General features: G+C 32.5%; 1 protein-coding gene across 3 annotated transcripts in view; it reads left to right on the top strand.

Annotated features, from left to right (window-relative positions):
* Positions 1–19,270, top strand: part of LOC114331429 (ribosomal protein S6 kinase 2 beta) — a 274,834-nt gene that overhangs the window by 114,281 nt on the left and 141,283 nt on the right. The window contains exon 1 of one of the 3 annotated variants that reach the window (XM_050655565.1): positions 13,232–13,619. The exons of the other annotated variants lie outside the window; for them this stretch is intronic. The gene's annotated coding sequence lies outside the window, so the exon portion shown is untranslated. Of the gene's footprint in view, positions 1–13,231; positions 13,620–19,270 lie in introns of those variants that run through there. 3 annotated transcript variants of the gene reach the window in all.

Below are 19,270 nucleotides of genomic sequence, written 5' to 3'. Positions count from 1 at the left end.
AAGTCGTTCAAAATAGGTAATTTCTTTATTTTTGTGCTGGGCGTGTTTGGATTCAAGGTGGCGCAAAAGTAAGGAAGGTTTCATGCTACCATTACCTAAAACTTCTCCACAAACAACACATAGTGGGTTTTTACTTTCCTTCTCTCCAGTAAACGAAAAGCCATATTTCAAGTACTCATTTGAATATTTTCGTTTCTTTGAGGAAGTTCCAGTACTAGTACTAGATTTCTGAGGTTTACTATCACTGGTACTCACACAAGAAGAATGTTCTGCTGCTGAGTCCCGGGACGTACTAGGCTTGCTAAGCACCTGACTTGCCGTATCAGTCTGATTTGTTTTAAACGATCCAGTTTTTAACCACTTTTCCATCTTCTTGATTACAGTTAAATCGTTTACAAATCAGTCAAAAACTAACACGCACAATAAGCAAGTAAAAAGTAAACTGAACATAAAATCACGTAATGATTTATCACGTAACGTACGACAAACACATAAAGTCCGCCATTACCAAATATTTTCGGCGTACCCCCAACCAGGTCGTTGCGTACCCCAAGGGGTACGCGTACCCCAGGTTGGGAACCGCTGACCTACAGATATGGACGAACAGACAGGCATGAAACCGGAAGTATGTATTTGTTCTGGTCTTTCTTAGTCGTGTTGACCAATAGTTTGTACTATTTCGACGAATTTAAAACAGTACTTTCGGTTGCAACTCTGGAACAGGCAGTCCGAGGTCAAACTTCTCACATGTAATATCATATTTTGGTTATAGGCTTTCATTTGACACCTTATTTGTCATTCTTTCTGTCCTACTAATAGACGAGTTGTGTTTATTGACGGACAGACATGGATAATTCTAGGTTTTCACATTTAATGATAAAAACAATAATTATACAATTCAGTTAACCTGACTATATCATTGTGATAATGACTTCTTATCTAAAAGTGACAACGGCAATAATTGCCGTTGTACTTAATAATTATTATTCCATTCACTCACGATAAAATATCGCAAAACCTCCAGATTTTAAAGAACCGCTTGGATTGACATAAAATTTGGCACACACGTAGCTAAAATGCCAAAGAAAAAAGTGAGATTATGCCGATATGTTCTCTTGTCCTGGATGTGACTTTCACCCCTTCTTGGAGGTGAAAAAACATACGTGCAAAATAAGTCCGGAAGTGGATAAACTGACTAATTCTAAGCAAATTTTGTTCTATAAAAGTTTTAGGTCAATACTTTTCGAGGTATGTGCGAGTGAATATGTTTATTTTTCATAGAAAAACACGTTTTGGACGGATTTTCGCAAATAACTCAAAAAGTAAGTATGTACATATTTTATCGAAGAAAATATTCCTAGCAATAATATAGCTTATGAAAAAGAGGTGTCAGTATAAGGTCTGTAGACCCAGTAGAAGCAGGGTTGCAGCTAATGAAAAATAGGTTCTTATTCGTCAAATACCAAATCGAATATTTCAACGTAAAATAACCAAAAAAATAAAGCACTTCTCGGGAAACACTCATCATAACTCTTTTAAAGTGTTTAAAAAAAATTTTTTTTGGTGTTTTTAAAACAGTTTCTAGCGTGAAAAGTAAGCAAGTTACGCTGAAAATAAAATCGTTCCCTTTTTTTTGGCAAAAGAAAGTCATGAAAATTAATTGTTACCGCTTCACACGTTACTTTAGATAAATGTATTGTTTATACAGGGTGTCTCCGAAAATAGTGCGTTCCTTTAAGGTGTGGATATAATACACAATTTAGAACAAAAAGGTGTTGTAACATTTTTTCCTAAAGTTAACCGTTTCAACAAAAATTACGTTGTTCTCCATAAGAGTAAATTTTTATTTTCATAAATTTATATGACCTGGCAACATGGCGTAGAAGAACCTGTGACTGTGAAATTTAATCTAATGGGACCCCTTGTTTATTTACTAATTGAGTATCAATTTGCATATCAAAATGTATTTTCGTTTTTTGGTCAAACGGCTGAATTTAGAATAAAATGTTATAAGACTTTTTTGCTCTACATTGTGCTTTCTATCTATACTTTAAGGAACGCACTATTTTTGGGGAAACCCTGTATATGATCTGTAAGTTGCATTAGTTCAAAATGCTTATTTTTGAAAGGGGTTTTGTTGAAAGGCCTCGAACGAATCACTAGTCACGAGTATGTATATGCAAATTTTGAACAGCCATATCTTAACCAATTTTTGTCTTCTAGAAAATCAAAAAATTCCAAATATTTAAAAAAGCAACACCTACATTTTTTACTCTTTAAGATATTTGGTATCACTAATAATTTTTAAGTTATTTTGACAAAAGTCTTTTTTTCAAAATTAAAGATTTAAAAAAATTTACTTTAAAACCAAATTTTTCCACAAATAAGCACTTTGAACTGATGAAACTTACAAACACAAACAATACATAAAGTTACTTGTGAAGTGGTAACGATTAATTCCATTTGGGCTGTTAATTAGAGGGAGTTTTTAGAATATTTTTAACCAAAAAAAAGGAACAACTGTATTTTGAGCGTAACCTGCTTACTCTTGCTGCTGGAAACTTAAAAAAAAAATAAAAATAAACGTTTTCTTAAACACTTTAAGAAAGTTGTAATAAGTTTTCCCAGAAAAGTGTTTCATTTTTTTTATTTCACGTTAAAATATTCGATTTGGAATTTGAGATATAAGAGCTTATTTTTCACTATAGTCTGTTTTTAAACAAGAGGAGTCATTCAAATTTCCCGCGCCGTACACCTTGTTTGTAATTGGTACAACCTCAGGCAATTTTACTCATATCAAATTTTGACACTATTGGCATTTCATAGGTTAGTTTATTTATTTTATCAGCAATTTTTGTATTTTCTGCGTTCTTCCTTTTATTTTTAGATTTTTAGTCAAGATTACCGTCAAAGGCCGATATGATCAACCAAAAAAGAAGATTTATCTGATGATATTTCTAGTGACTTTCTTGGGTGTGAATCTGCCATTTAGTTTACCTACTCCTCTTGGTTTTAAAACAAAGCTTAGCAATAACTCTGCTTCTACTGGGTCTACAGACCTGACACATATACCATTTTTTCACTTTTTTATAAGCTACATTTACTATTTGCTAATTTTTTTTCAATAAAGTACCTACTTTTTGAGTTATTTGCGAAAAACCGTATAAAAACGTTTTTTTTTTTTTGTTGAAAAATGAACATATTCACTCGCAAATATCTCTAAAAGTATTGACTTAGTGAAAAACGCTATAAAATAGAAGTTGCTTAGAATTAGTCAGTTTATCCAATTCCGGACTTATTTGAACGTATTTGTTTTCATACCCTATAACCGACGAAACTCACCTCCAGTTCAAAAGCACATATCGGCACAATATCACTTTTTTTCTTTAACATATTAGCTATAGGTACGTGTCCCAAATTTTATGTCAAACCAAGCGTTTCTTCAAAATTCTGACCAAAAACCCTAAGTAAATTAAACGAAAATATAAAATGAATTTTTCAAACAAATATTTTAAGTCGGTATGAGAAATTTTAATTTAACAGATGAAATCAAATAAACACAATTCAACTCGTAAAATATTTAGACCCTTGCTTGGTAATCCAGCTGAACAGGTAAAGAACCTACCTTTTATGTAGTTTATAATCTGAGAGGATGGAATATTTTACCAAAATATTCCATCCTCTAAGTTTACAATAGACCTTTTCTACCTGTCCTCAAAAGATCGGTATTTTTAACTCGTGGCAACGTCGAAAAGCGGCAAAATGATGGGAAATACACATTTTTATGTGGTGGAAGTCAAAATGGTTATGAAGTGTAAAAATTTTTGTATATAATTTAAATTTTTAAAATTAAAATTTTAGAAAACTGAGAACGATACAGGGCGTTAAAAAATGCGCTCAACAAACATACACGAATTAAAATTCGAAAATGATAGTATTTCTTGGTGATGCCAAATGACTGCAACATGAAAAGATGACATAATGATAGCGGGATGTATATATATATATATATATATATATATATATATATATACATATATATATATATATATATATATATATATACATATATATATATATATATATAATATATATATATATATATATATATATATATATATATATATATATATATATATATACATAGTAACTGTAGCTACAGGCACCCAGTAAACCGACGTCAATGTAGCTCCCGGTGTATATTGTATATAGTAAATATTGATATTTAGGCACCCAGAAACTATTTGATAAATAGGCACCCAAGCTGTATAAAATTTTGATAATATACTACAAACAAGCACCACGCAGCATTGCCACATTTATGGGGGTCACATTGACTGTTTTTCTGATTAAAGTGTATATTAGTTATTTAAACTCGACCCTGATTTTACATGTTCATAAAATATGTATGTAAAAGTGGGTGCCACTAATTATCGTAATAAAAAAATATGCAATTGTATTCGAATGAAGAAAGACCTCTAACGCATTAAATTTGATTTTATTTTAAATTTGTGCGTATATAATATGTTCCTCAAAAACAAACTATCAAAACTGCATAACAGAAAGACATACTTGCTCAACAAACAAAATATACACTAAAAACAAAATAAATAATAATAAACTACGGAGTATCTTCTTCTTATACTTGTTGTAGATCTGTCGATTTCTTAATTCCGACGTTGAAGTATTTCTTGAGAGGTGAACTACCAGCTATCACTCCATCTTTTTGGTGCTCTCCCCGGTGAACACTTGCCTGCTGGCTTTTCTTCTAGTGCAATTCTTTGTAGTCTGTGCTCCTCCATTCTTTATACATGACTGAACCATTCTCTTCATTTTTGCCTACCCCATCTGACTACATCTTGCACACCACATTGTTCCCTGATGAAATTGTTTCGTATTATATCTCTTCTTGTCTTCCCTGCTATTGCTCTTGGTGTCTTCATTTCGGCTGTCCGTAGCATACCTTTGGTTTTATTGGTGTCTTCTCTTGATTCAATACCATAGCTCATAACAGTTCTGATGCAAGTTTTATAAATTCTAACTTTGCTGTCCATTGTCATATATGGGTTATTCCAGACCACATCTCTCAAACATCCGGACAAGACGGCGGCCTTGTTAATTTGTCCTCTTAGGTCTCTGGTTGGGGCATAACTTGATAAGTCTACACCTAGATATTTAAACTGGTTTAGCTGTTCTATGGGTTTCCCCTTTACCACGAGCTTGCACCTAATTTAACGTTTCGCAATGGTAATGCATTTTGTTTTCTGCGTGGATATGTTCATGTGAGTTGTCGTCATGCTTGGTAGAATCGATAAAGTTGTCTTTGTAGGTTATCCTCATCCTCTGAAATCAGGGCTGCATCATCCGCATAGCACACCACACTGATTCTACTGTGACCAAGTCTGTATCCTAGTTGTAGCAATTCCACATCTTCTATTATTTCATCCATTAGTATATTGAATAGAAATGGACTGACGCTGTCTCCCTGTCTGATCTCCCCTGGTGTTGGTATGTTGGCCGTAGTGATGTCGTCTGTTTTAATTTTTGTCGTGCTGTTATTGTTCATTTGTTTTATGATTGTCAAATGCTTTCGTTAGGTCTACGAAACAAATATATGCGGGTTTGTTATATTTTATCTATCTACTTCTCTTTCACTTGTTTCATGACAAATATTGCATCTGTCGTCGACCTGTGTTTTCTGAATCCTTCCTGTTCTTCTCTGCTCTTTGTCTGTAAATCCAATTTATCCTTGAATATGCCTGTGAATAACTTTATTGTCGTGTTTAAGAGAGTTATTCCTCTGTAGTTGTCCGGATATGATCTTTGTCCTTTCTTAAAGATGGGTATTGTGATACTGGTGTGCCAACCTTGTCGTATCTCTGCTCTGTCTAAAATTTTGTTAAACAATGTTGTGAGACAATAATTATTGACTTTCTGACCGCTGTATTTCAGCAGTTTGTTCGGTATTCCATCAGTACCTGGCGATCGTCTATTCTTTAAGATCTTCATTCTCGCTTCTCCTTCAGTTTCTTTAGTGATATACCTGTCTTCTGTTTTGTAATCGTGTTCGTCATTGGCTTCTTCACCTTCATAGGGTTCTTTGAAATATTTTCCCATGTCTCAATTGGCATCCCTATTGTCTGTACAAATTCATTTATTGGTTTTTTTTTCTGTTTTTTAGCATTTTCCAAACTTTCCTCTGTGCGCCGTAGATGTAGTGATCCATGTCACTTGTAAACTTGATTCAATGCTCTCTTTTTATTGTTCTTATTAGCGAATTTATTCTGTTTGTTTTTTCTATACATATAGATGGCGCGTTGTTCCTGCGTTCCGGTGCTTCTGTAACACATATAGCATTTTCTCTTTTGTTCTGCGAGTTCTTTGACTTCTTGACAAAACCATTGTTTGTTGTTTCTTATTGCGCTGGTGTTTGTTTTTCTTTGAAGACAAAAATTTTATTTTTAATATGATTTTCTATAGAATTTTTGCTTTCCAAGTATATAAAAACTATATTTTTTTGATATACTGATCTTATACACAGGACAATTTTTTGACGTCTTGTAAATTTCAAAGCTAGAGAAAAAGCTATCATTTCCACCCCAACAATAATAATTGTACGTAATACGTAGTCACTTTTGTATACATTGATTATCGCGCTAATAATCGGAAAAATAACGCAAAAGATGGAAAACATATTAAGTTGTGAGATAGAATGACATGGAACTAGTAGAGTTGGTAAATTTAGCGATAAAAACGTATAAATTTAAATTCTATTTATTGTTTCCCACCTTTAGACGTATCAGAGGAGAATGTCAACTAATACAGTCACTCTCACGGTGGCTAAACTCGAAACAGTAAATATAATGTAAATTTATAGGTTTTTGTCGCTAAACTTCCCACATCTACGAGTTTCATTTTTTTTTATCTAATAACTTAATGTTTTCCATCTTTTACGTGATTTTGCCGGTTATTAGCGCACTCATCACTGTATATACACTGAGTCCACGAGTCTTTACCCGTGCCTTATTAATGCCTGGCGAGATAAAACACATACTGTTTATCTAGCATCATTCTGTTCCACGCATGAAACTAATGACAAATCAGTTACCGCCTCTTATTAAGTAGAATAGAATAGAAATATGCTTTATTGTCACTGAAACTACAAATTTTATGGACAAAGCTTAATTAAAGTCAGAAAAAATAAATAAATAATATCTAACAATAACAAGAAATTGCAAAGTGAATATACAACAAAGTAAACTATTTATAGACATAGGAACTAATAAGTTTAAGCTGCTGCATGTGACACCCAAATATAGATAAGTTTGGTTACTTGTACATTACTGTAATTTCTTAGTTAGTCATTAAGAAACTCTTCTACTGAATAATATGATCTTTTAGATAGAAGTAAAAACACATGTTATTTTTATGAACGATCTACGCTCAGTACAATGAAAAGAGATAGGTACAAAAAAGACGATTGGGGATGTTTTCACATATTTTAAGTACAATTTCTGACGTTTTGGTTTGTTTACATTTATTGCTGTCAGTTTGTTGAAGTTTTTTATAGTATACAAACAGTTGTTTTCCCAACTAATTTTATATTGGAGTTTGAAATTTTATGATAAGTTTCTGTTATTTTACGATTAATTTTGACAACTAACCTCATTGACACAGTTAAGGAATGCTTGTGTTCAATGTTCCGCCAAAGTGAATAAAATATCATAAAGAAAATATGTTATTAGTTTTTTTTTATGAATTGCTTATTTATTTATTAATCAATGATAATAAAATAATTTATTAAGCTACTTCAAATGTAGCTGTAATTCTGCACCAAAATTTTAAAGCAAAACTTACATTTGCCATTTTATTTATTTGATAACGTCAAATTTTAACCCGTGATTGGTACAGTAGCTACTTACTGTCACTTGCTGTTGTGTTTAGTAAATTTTTCGACTTATTTCGTATGCTTTAACTTTAAAGGATGACGCACGGGTAAAGACTCGTGGACTCACCTGTATAGAGATGCTTAAAATAATGGAATAAATTCCATTTATCGAAAATAGTCCACTTTGGAGAAAAATCCCGAGACAGGTCGATTTTTATTTCTAAATTATGATTTTTTGACATATTATATACTATAATATAGTCGAGGAAATGAAGCTGAAAAAATGGCAAAACCTCGCAATTTTTTCGTCCAGCATCGATTTGTACAAAAATTTGGGTTTAGGCTCATTACACCCTCTAGTTCATTTTCTATATTGAGCCGTTGTACGCTTTTGGTTTTTTAAGGGTGAAAACTACCCCTAATTGTAAAAAATTATAAAATAATATTTTAAACTTTAATATTGTCAACATTTGGTTCTTATTAGTTACATAATGATTGTTTTATTCTTTAAGATATACTATCATAATATTTCAACCCTTAAAACCACCCTTGTTGGAGCCATATATAAAAACTTTACTTATCCTAAACGAATAATGTCGGCTTGCATCGATTTACAGAAAAATTTGGAATTAGGATCATCTTACCCTGTACTTTATATTCTATATCATGCTTAAGGGCGTTGATTATTTTTAGGGATGTAAACTACCCCTTATTTATAAATAATGATTGTTTTATACTTTAGGATATAATATCATAATATTTCAACCCTTAAAAACCACCCTTAATACCATTACAGTTTTTATAAGTAGATATTTTAATAGATCTATACAGAAAAAAAGAAGAATTAAAGAATTACAAAAACATCTATTTACACAAAAATACGAATTTACAAATATGTACAAATACAAATACAAATATTTTTTTAGGCATCTTCCAGTATACGAACCGGTTATGTGGTATTATACATGCATTGAAAATTATCCATAACCGGACTATCTGAATTTTTCGAAAAAAAAAATGTGTTTTATAAACAGAGCTTCTTCATTTTCGGCGATAAAAAGTTTTTTCAAAATTGACTTTGTAGCATTTTTGAAGAGTTATAAGACTGTGTAAAGTAAATTCCGTAAGATCCCTTAGTTTTTAATTAGGGTGGGTTAAAGGGCTCGAATAAGGGGGTGTCTGCTCGTAAATAGAGGTTTTAAACAGCCATATCTCGCTAACTGTTCATTATAATAAAAATCTATGCACAAGGAATTTTAGTTCTTAAAAAATAATAGTAATAAAATTTTAGTAATACATAATTTTTTTCGTATCTCCAGTATTTTCGGATATATTTTGAAATAAAAGGTGAAAAATGGGAAATTCCAAAAAATTAATTTTTCTTTAAACTCCAATTTTTCTAAAATTATGCCTTTTAAATAGGTCACACTTCTTGGGTGTATTGATAATACAAATATAAAAGGAATTACAGAAAGGTGAAGAACAATTTTTAATTAGGAGGGTAGTTAGGGGGTTGTTTTCACTGATTTTTTCATAGAGAAAAGCAGGTACCGATCTATTTTTCATCATAAGTCGCTTAATTTTCAGGCTAGAAACTTTTATTGTTATTTTTTTAAAGGGCTAACTGTATACTTGAAAAAAGGTTATTTGATTATTTAAGTTTTCCTCGAAAAATGCAAAGTTTTTCCGTTATTTTACTTTGAATATTTCAAATTATGCATTTGACGAAAAAAGCTAAGTTTTAACATATTCGGTTTTTATTGGTCTTAAAGATATCACAGAAAAAGAATTTGGTTTGTGTTACTAAAAGATACAATTTTGATATCTACAGTTTTTTTGATTAAATGCATATTTTTCAAGGTATTCTCAAAAAACCCTCTAAAAAAGTCGATATTTTCATCGAAAAACTGTTACTTTCAAGCACGAATAACTCGAAAAATATTAATTTTACGAAGAAAATGTAAAACACATTTTTTTCTTAGAATCACTTTTTACATCGATTTACATGGTTAAAATGTAATAAAAAATTCCCGCCCCCGAGATGGGGTGGCAACCACCCCCAAGGGTTTAGCGTACAGCGGCATGATATAGAAAATGATCCTTGGACTATTCCCTACCTTATGTGAAAATTTCAAGTAAATCCATGCTGGACGAAAATATTGCGAGCCAAAATGCTTCATTTCCTCGACTAATAGTGATATTCATTTGGGCGTTTGATGTAATCGATGATTTTTTTAAAACGGAAACGGGGGTCGTGGGGTAGCTCATTTGAAAGGTTTGTCAATTCTCTAGTCAGTAATATAAACAATAACATTATTATTTATACAAGGTGGCCAAAAATATATTTTTAAAAAAATTTATACAGAGTGGCCAAAAAGAAGAATATAACTAGATATGTAATTTATTTAACTCAAAATACATTTTACTGATGTAAGAAAATATAAAAAAAAATGTTTTTCATACATAAACATTGCTTTTCGCATAAATTAAATGTCAAACAGCCACTCACCTACTTGTTGGCAGTTTGAACATTTAATTTAAGCGAAAAGCAATGTTTATTTATCAAATAAACATATTTTTCTCTTTTCTCATAGTAGTAGAATGTATTTTGAGTTAATTAAAATACATACATTCCTCTTTTTGCAGCAAATAATTTAATTCAAAAATAATTTTCTTGGCCACCCTTTATAAATAAGGATTATGTTTATATTACCGAATAGAGAATTAAATAACCTTTTAAATGAGCTACTACACGACCCCTATTCCCATTAAAAAATCATCGATTACGTCATCACGCCCTAATGGATGACGTTACTATTATGGCATATAAATATGTCAAAAAATCATACTTTAAAATTAAAAATCGACCTGTCTCGGGATTTTTCTCCAAAGTGACCATTAAATGAATTGATTCCATAATTAAGAATCTCTCTGTATATGGATTTTAAATCTGTACATTTATCTTGGCGATTCTATTTCATCAAATAAATAAAAAATTTCATTAGATGAAAAGCCACGTTAGTTTCTCCACTTCATTCCACAATATAATGACTCAGTTCTTACAAGAAAAAAATTAATGCTTTTAGAGTATTCTTTGTGGTAGGGGAGCAAAGTATGCTAAATTTGCAGTCACTCGAGCGCTTTGGGGACCTATTGGGTTGCGAAGAGTAGGTCCCAAAAGCAAAAAAAGTTAAGTAAAGTTTTCAATGTTAGTAGGCGCTTGCCATTTTTTAATTTAATTTTCCATTTCCAACAATCTTTTTTTTTCCGATTATGACGCCATCTATCCATAATTCGAAAAAATGTTTCGCATAAAAGTTACTTATTTTTACGTATGGAATTCAAATCTGCAATAAAAAATGGGGGCTCCTATTTAGGATTTTAAAGTAACCCCCCACCCCACCTCCGTGGGAGGTCGTGTGTGGTGCCATTCTATAGATTTTTCAAAAATATTGAATAAGTATATTTTACAGTTTTTCGATCTGATGTTCATTTCGCGAAATATCGCGGGATTCGCATTTAAAATATTAAATTTCCCCTCCCTCACCCCTCTCCGTGGGGAGTCGTGTATAGTCTCATTCGATAGATTTTTAAAAAATATTGAGCACAAATTTTTTAGTTTTTCGACCTGTCATTTATTTCGCGAAATATTCGCTTTTTTCTTGTGAAACTTTGGGACTCGCCCATTTCCTTACGCCCGGCTCAAATCGTCTGATTTTTGAAATATGTTAATCTCAATTAACATGAGTTAGGTTATATTAGGGAAAGGCGGGGTTGTCAGATTTATGGTGCCACTATGCCACTTTTTTTATTGGTGCCAAATTGACTAAAATTATATAGTTACATACAGTTGTATATAGTAGAGCGCCCTCTATCGAAAAATGCCTGAACAAATCAATATGTCCGTTTAGAAAAAGTCTCAATCTGGCACCATTACGTTTTTTACATATTATGCATTAGGAACACTTGTACTCTCCTAGGACGAAAACATACACGCTGTCGTACTGGCACCCAAAATCGGGTGCCACATCGTCAAATTGGGTGCGACATTGACATGTTTTGCTTAAAAATGGTGCCAGATTGACAGAATATATCTGTATATATATATATATATATATATATATATATATATATATATATATATATATATAATGTTCTTGAACTCCTAAGTGGAGCATAGAGCTTCAGTGAAAACGCGCCATCGGGTTCTATTTTGCGCTAGGGCCTTCACCTCATTCCAAGACTTTCCTTGACTTCTTATCTCGTCCATGATGGATCTTCTCCAAGTTTGTGCTGGGCGACCTCTTTTTCTCTTTCCTTGGGGATTCCACTCTAGGGCATTTTTTGCAATACTGGAACTATCTTTTCGGAGTGTGTGACCTATCCACCCCCACTTTCTGTATTTTATTTCATTTTCTACCCTCTTTTGTTGGGTCAGGTGTAGCAGATCTTCGTTTCTGATGGTGTTTGGCCAGAAAATACGAACAATTCTTCGTAGAAATTTGTTAACAAAGACCTGCAATTTGTCTGTAAGGTATTTTGTCACTTTCCAGGTTTCACATCCATAGAGTAGAACAGACATAACATTTGACTGGAATATTCGGATCTTTGTCCTTGTAGTATATTCTCCAGACCCCCAAACAGGGTTAAGCATGCTGAAAGCTTGTTGTGCTTTTCGTATCCTCATACGAATATCGTCTTCTGTACCTCCGCTTTCTGTTATGACACTTCCAAGGTACGTGAAGTTCTCCACATTTTCAATCTGCTTGTTGTCGATATTAAATAGCGTGTTGTTCCTTGCATTTATTCTCATCGACTTGGTTTTACCAATATTGATTTTTAAACCTATTTTATTGGCCTCAGTGGATAGTGTTTCCAATTGGTCGGCCACATCCTGGAACCTTTGTCCTAACAGGCAGATATCGTCGGCGTATTCCAGATCACTTAGGCGTGTGGTTAACGTCCATTGTATCCCTTTTGTGTCGAAGTCTAGTTTGGAGAGAACATAGTCCAGAGCTATGTTAAACAGAAACGGAGAAAGCACACATCCCTGTCTGACTCCAGTCAGACTCAGAACAGACTCAGTCAGTCAAAGAATAAGGCTATCACATATTAAAAAACCACTTAAATCGGACAACAGGTTTAATAAATTCGAGACATCAAAAATGATCCATTTTTAACATGGGCGGTTAATTTTGACCCAGAGTGTAGTTTAATTCAATTTTGAAAATAATGATGTAGTTTTCATCCCTAAAAAATAATAAGCATAATCGGCATAGACTTTGAAATAGAACGTAAGTAGAGCCTATTACCTACCACATCAAAATCGATAGTCTAAGATACTGTGACGAATTTCTAACTGAGGCCGGTTCTGCCCCTAGCAGTCAACAAACAACAGCGACACGTCATCGACGAGTAATGTCTCCGCTAATCCAGAAGTTTCCCGATGATAGGCGGAGACCTGCCTCAGGCCTTCCAAATGTTCTCGAAGCAGAGCCGTATCTATATAAGCGGATGATTTTTAAGCAGCAGTCAGTCAGTCAATGAACGAGCCGCGACGCGTGATATAATTGTATTCGAATCGGATTTAATGAAATGTATATATTAGTTATCGAAGTTATTATGTTTAGTTAATTAAATCATAAATTTGAGTTGTAAATAAATTAGATGTGTTAGTTGGTGTTATTTGTAATTATTAAAATAAATAAGTGATGTAAATAAAATAATATAAGTAAGTCTTCCTTTATTTAAATTAAACTTAGTGCCTAAAGATATAAATAAATAAAATAGTAGAGACAATCGCGTAACAATACGATATAAGGTCGATTTGCACCGATCTGTTTAATGGATAAAAATTATTGGGTATGTAATTTAGCATGTTAACAATTACAAAAAACAAGGGTGGCCCGATTTAATCTTGTTCTAACTATGATTAATTAATAATTAAAAAATTACATTTTTTTATACATTAAAAAAAATTTCGACCCGGACAGATATTATTTCAGATTTTTTAGGTCATTCTAAACAAGTAATTTTTGTCTAAAGTTGATCGTTTTCTAGTTATAAACAATTTAAAACTGAAAAAAGAACGAATGATGATGTTTTTCAAGGCATAAGTATAAAGTATCGTTTTTGAAACTACGGAGTACCTAAATTCAAGTTCAAACCTTATTCTATCAGTTCTTGATAAGTCTTTTGGACTTGTTTCATTCTGAAACATTGTTTTTTAGTTGTTAATGCCCGTCTCCCCATAAAAAACATTCCTCATTAATAATAACAAAAAATATGTTTTAGAATAAAACATGGCTAACATTCTCATCGACACCTGATAGAAAAAGGTTTGAACTTGAATTTGTGTACTTGATGATTGCAAAAATGATATTTTTTACTTGTGTTTTTGAGCCCTGAAAATTGTCATCTTTCGTTATTTTTTCAGTTTTAAATTGTTTATAACTCGAAAACAATCAACTTCAAAGAAAAATTACAAAAGACCTTTTTTGTTTAAAATGATCCAAAAAATCTGAAATAATATCTGCCGGGTCGATTTTTTTTTAATTCATAAAAAATGTCATTTTTAATTATTGATTAATTATAGTTAGAACAAAATTAGAACGGGCAACCCTTGTTTTTTGTAATTGTTAACATGCTAAATTACATATATCCAATAATTTTTATCCATTAAACAGATCGGTGCAAATCGACCTTATATCGGATCATCTACTACGACTACATGCTTTATACAATACAATTAAATTTAATTAGAAGAATTAAAAAAATAATTATAACAAAAAATATTTGAACCAAATAAAAAAGATAATATTAGATACGACATTGGAAAAAAACTTGTTTGTTATAAAACTGTGTAAATAATTTGTTTGTCTAAAAATGTAAAATTTCCACAACTATCCCCATAATTTCCTATCAGAATTGTATTTTTAGGAAATTTACAATCATGTTACTTACATATAAAGTACAGATAATTATTTTTAAAGTCGTCTCTCTTGTCAACAAATGTGATAAAAATTCACAATAACAAACATTAGATCATAAGTATTAATGATTCATTTTATAATAGGTATCGTTGATGTACATTATGTTCTTTGAATAAACATCAGATTCAAGTAAACATTTTGTATTATTAGTGTGACCAACTAGCCCGAAAAATCCGGGACATGGCCCGAATTACGAAGTCGTGTCCCGGCGTCCCGGACAAGGTTTCCGGGCCATCCGAATTTTCAAAGTTTTGGTAACATTTTATTTTGATATTTTGGATACATTCTCATAAGAATTCACATCAAATTGAATTGGCGGGACGAAAAAAAGTGGACAATTTCTAGAGTGTGATACTAATACCACATCCAAAACGCATGCATTTTATATCGTGGTATTATAGTTCTACGAAAACTAAAACGGTGGACTTTTTTCATTCCTGTATTTTAATTATCGTCTTCTGAAAAAAAAATGGCCCGATTTTCAATGAAAAGTCCCGGATTTCAGGTATTTTTTTCAGACTTGTCCCGGATTCGACTGAATTGGAGTTGGTCACACTATGTATTATCTATACGTAGGCAATTTAATCTACGTATTTTCCACCATTCATACGGGCGACCGGTGAACGCCCAAAAAGTGCTTTAGTTTTCGATAAACCCATAACTGGCTATCTTTCGGGCAATGGGTCTAGCGCCTAGCCGGTTAAGATAGTGAAAAATGCCCCCAGCGATATTCCAAAAATAAACTTACCATGCTCTTCTACATCAAAAAGTATTCGACCAAAAACATTTTAGACCCCTGGCCCCACCCTTAAAACGTTTTTTTTTTCGTTTTTGACGACAAATATCGTAGAGAATTAAATTTCCTTTATAGACCTGGATCCGGCATACCAAAAAAAGTTGATTTTGAGGGGGGGACTGAGGGTGTGAAGCGAGAAGTGGCAGACTGAGATGGTAGTGTGCGAATGAGCATTGCAACGGAATAACATATTTTATGTGCCGCGAGGCCTAAAAATGTCTTCCAAAAGGTTTAAAAAATGGCGTGGACTCTTTTTGCCTAATTTATAGCGAATTCGTTAAAGTGGAAGATAAAAAATTTTGTTTGACGGCTCTACAAAAAGCTTAAAACAATTCTCCTTCACAATGGAAATATTTTTCCATCTCTTCCTCTAACTCATTCTGTAATGCTCAAAGAATATTACGAGAGCGTTAAAATAATAACTGTGCTTCAAGTTTTAAAATATGAAGAGTACATCTGGCCAATTGGGATTTCAAAATGGTTGATTTTCTGGTGCGAATGTATTCCGGTGGTGATGTTGACGGAATTAATAAAAAAATAAGTATAACAACGAACAGTAATATATTTATTTATTTGGGTAACAAACAGTGTTTTGCTTATACATCGCGTAAGAGGGTTTGTTAATGTTAAAGGCCCAGCGAGCGGCCGATGTCTCCCGGGTGTTGTGACCGAGTGACCGAGTGGCTGAAAAGAAACCACAGACGCTAATCTGTTTGTGTTTTACCATCTGACCAGATGGGCAATAAATCACTTAGGTCTGGCGTATACTTTTGCAGTTTTAAGAAAACAATTTCGAATGCATTAAGTGAGTTGTTGACATAATTGTCTGATATGGTAATTAATTTATGGGGGTGCAGTTTGTTAAACCGCACAAACGAAAAACAGATGGTGAAGGATACATTCAGTTTCGTAAAACCATGTCTCTCTTAACATCTGGTTTGTATTTACATGTAAATTTTGAATGACTAATGTTGTTTCGTTTTTGAGAAAAAATAATTAAAATTTAAGAAAATAAAATTAGCAAAAATAGTAATTAAAGCGTACCGCTATACACCCCCGTTCGAGATGTATAAGTCGATAGATAATACATAATATACATATGATGAAAATTGAAAATAACAGGAAATAAAACCACGCAATGTTTTTTTATACGAGGAGAAAGAAAAATCACTGAATTCACTGTTAATCGACACTTTCTTGATAACTTCCGCTAAATCTTGCTTTTCGCTTCGGTCTGCTCTTTGTTTCGCTGAATACTGTCATTTTTTCTGGTTCGTGATGGGTACTTTCGTGAAGCTCGTACGCTGGCTTCAATCTGTCTATGGAAATTGTTATTTCTTTTCCATTTACACGAACGACAAAAGTCTTGTCACCTCGTTTGACTACATAGTCCATTCTTTAACGGTAAAATATTGCAAAACCTCTAAATTTTAAAGAACCGCTTGGATTGACATGAAATTTGGCATACACGTAGCTAACAAGTCAAAGAAAAAAGTGATATTGTGCCGATATGTGCTTTTGCCCTGGGGGTGGTTTTCACCCCCTCTTGGGGTGAAAAAATATTCGTCCAAAGAAAGTCAGGAAATGGATAAACTGGCTAATTTTAAGTAACTTTTGTTCTATAGAGTTTTCTCACTAAGTCAATACTTTTCGAGTTATTTGACAGTGAATACAGTGCCGGTTTATCCTAACTTCGGGCCCTGGGCGCTGGCGGTTTAGGGGCCCACTTCATTGCTATTCGTTGTCAGTTTTTTAACAAGAAAGCACATGCATTAACTATAAAGGTTTATTGTAAAATCCATACAGTAATTTTTTTAAACAAGCAAGAAGAATAGCAAACGTAAAAAATAATCCAAAAAAATAAATAAAAAATAGAAAGTTCCACAAAACAACACATGACAAGCAAAAAAACATATTCTAAAAAATACATAAAGACAAAAATTAGATCATTTTTTTTTCTTGACTTGGTATTCGCAAACTTCCATATAATATTATCAGAATTCAGTTTTTCCAGTTCTTCATTCTCTATATACTATATTATACAATAGTGATAATGCGTCTAGGTTTTTTTGACCCAAATTTGACCTTAAATATGTTTTTATTCTTTTTAAAGCCGAAAAAGACCGCTCACCTGACGCGTCAAATAAGAAAAAGTTGCCTTTACATCCTGGATGACATAAAATTTTTCATAAAATATGTTTATTCAACTTTTGGCATGTTACAAAATGGGTACTTTCATTATGCAAGTTCTCTTTGGTTTCATAAACATCGTTTTTATGTTTCTCGCATAAAGTATTAATTGACGTCTTAACTTCTTTATCTAGAGTAAAAAAACATTTAAAAGCTGATGTCACACCCTTGTAGCATTCAATTCGCGATTCTGAAAACAGCGACTAATTTTCTAGACTCTAAATTTTCTGCGACAGCGATTTTTTTGTTGCTGCGACTACAAATCGCAAGTGGAGTGCTAGCCTTAGAGGCCACTGTATAATGCCAAATTGCAATTTTTGTAATCACTTTACTTTTGAATGTTTGAAAGGGTGTGTACTATTGTTTGCGTATATGTCATTTTCGAGAATAATCTATTCTTTATTTATAAATTAGATGTATGTACATCTATTTTTGTCTTTCGTTTAACTATTTTAAAATAACTTATTTTGTTTCTATTTTAAAAGAGAACTTATTTTAAAGCCGAAAAGTGAGATATACCTATTATTATTTGGGCCCCACAATTCAAAATGAAATTATTAGAAACTAAAAAAACTACGTTTATACGATTATTTTGAATACAATTCGAGACATAGCTAAATCTGATAACTTTATGTAGTTTTTGGAAAAGGGCCCGCCACAAACACTGACACGGGGCCCTTGTAGAGCTAGGCTACGCCACTGTGTATAGGCGTGAAGAAATGTAATAATAGAACATAGGCTTTTTATTGGCGTATCTGCGTATGGGGTTTTTTTCGGAGAATATGTAGATTATTTAGCGTCTTCATTTTTTTTATAATTAAAAGGAACGGGCCCCGGGCCCCTGGGCGCCAGCCCCAAGCGCCCAGTGGATAAACCGGCACTGAGTGAATATGTTCATTTTTTCAACAAAATAACCACGCTTTTAGACGGTTTTTCGTAAATAACTCAAATAGTAAGTATTTTGTCGAAAAAACATTCTTACCAAAAATATAGCCTGTAAAAAATTTAAAAACATGGTGTATATATTACGTCTCTACACCTAGTAAAAGCATAGTTATAGCTAATGAAAAATAGGTTCATACTCGTCAAATTCCAAGTGGAGTAATTTAACGTGAAATAACCAAAAATTAAGCACATTTCGGGGAAAATTCGTTACAACTTATTTAAAGTGTTTAAAAAAATCTTCATTTTTTGTTTTATAAAAAAAAATTCTAACATCAAAATTAAACAAGTTACGCTCAAAATAAAGTTAGTCCCTTTTGGTTTTGGTAAAAAAATCGAGAAAATCGCCCCCTAATTAGTATCTTAAATGAACTTAGTCGTTACGACTTCACAAGTTTCTTGACTCGTGTATATATTGTTTATATGATATGTAAGTTTCATCGGTTCAAAGTCCTTATTATT

The sequence above is a fragment of the Diabrotica virgifera genome, chromosome 7 (genome assembly GCF_917563875.1).
Source record: "Diabrotica virgifera virgifera chromosome 7, PGI_DIABVI_V3a".
In the NCBI taxonomy this organism is placed as follows: domain Eukaryota; kingdom Metazoa; phylum Arthropoda; class Insecta; order Coleoptera; family Chrysomelidae; genus Diabrotica; species Diabrotica virgifera.
The sequence above is the reverse complement of the archived record's forward strand: the minus strand, read 5'-3'. Positions and strand labels throughout refer to the sequence as shown.